The following is a 379-nucleotide window of genomic DNA, read 5'->3' as shown; positions in this document are numbered from 1 at the left end:
GCTCGCTCTTGCTCCGTCCGAGACTGGCAGGAAAACACGGTGTCCGTTTGCGTGTCGGATGGAACACGGGTTTTAAAGGTACTCTCTTGCTTTTGTATGCTTAGTGACCGCTTCTTGCTAAACGGAAAAAAGTAATTCAGCCAGGAGGTTTGATTATACTCATATGTAAATATCTCTGAGACAGAGTAAAACTAAAGTTTATAACCAGCATCAAAGCAATCGAACGAAGTAAACAACAAAGAACATTTCGTCAGTTTTGGCGAAAACTGGAGTGAAGTTCCCGTAGATTCAAATCCCGAATGCTCAAAGCCGTCAAATAATTTATTTGTATTTTTAACGATGTAATTATTTGTAAAGTGAAAAATCCTGTAAAAGTAGT

The sequence above is a fragment of the Penaeus monodon genome, chromosome 29 (genome assembly GCF_015228065.2).
Source record: "Penaeus monodon isolate SGIC_2016 chromosome 29, NSTDA_Pmon_1, whole genome shotgun sequence".
Classification (NCBI taxonomy): Eukaryota; Metazoa; Arthropoda; class Malacostraca; order Decapoda; family Penaeidae; genus Penaeus; species Penaeus monodon.
Note: the sequence above shows the minus strand (reverse complement) of the source record.